Raw genomic sequence first — 763 nt, 5'->3', positions numbered from 1 at the left:
CTTCGGTTTCAAGCCCGTCATTTTCACCCGTCTACCTGTTTAGCCCAATCGACACTTTAAGATTTTCAAACTGTTAGCTCAAGATAATACAAAAGGTATCTCATCTGTAATTTCAAAAAATTCGTTACCGAAAAATGATTTGACGTTTTCTTTTTTGTTTGCCAACAAAGTCTGTTATTTTCTTGTTTTTTTTTATTTGAAAAGAAACCTAATAACTTTTTTTCATTATTTTTAAGTTATTTTATCTGCAGCATGAGCAGTGCAAGAACATTGAAATCTCAACTGCTGGGTCTCATAACTCGCAGGTTTTTTGACTGCGAATTTCGTTTGATAGTTTATGCAAATACGAGTACCCTAGTTGTCCGAAAATTTATTTTTCCAAATTATTTCTTTGGTTTCGTGAAAGGTCGAAAACACGAGACCAAAAAATTGTAAATTGAACAAGCGGATAAGAGTTGTTGATAAACTGACCCGCAAGGAACGGCAATGTCAGTTTCAATTTAGTCGACTAGTTCCACGTCTGTTTACGTGTATTACTTTCTGTGATTGATACCTTTTCATTTTATTTTCATTTTAAAATTCTTTATGCACAAAGATCTCTTCAGCAGACAACCAAATACCAAACAAGAAAATAAACACCCTAATTACATTAATATAATTTATATGCAGTTAAAGCTAAGTTATGCACAGTAATCTATCTTATAGCAGCTGCTCTTCCAGGGAGTCGTGTTTTATGTTGTGACTTTTCAATTGCCTTTTGAAT

This window comes from Rhopilema esculentum, chromosome 10, assembly GCF_057945365.1.
Source record: "Rhopilema esculentum isolate cy_ngs chromosome 10, ASM5794536v1, whole genome shotgun sequence".
Lineage (NCBI taxonomy): Eukaryota > Metazoa > Cnidaria > Scyphozoa > Rhizostomeae > Rhizostomatidae > Rhopilema > Rhopilema esculentum.
Note: the sequence above shows the minus strand (reverse complement) of the source record.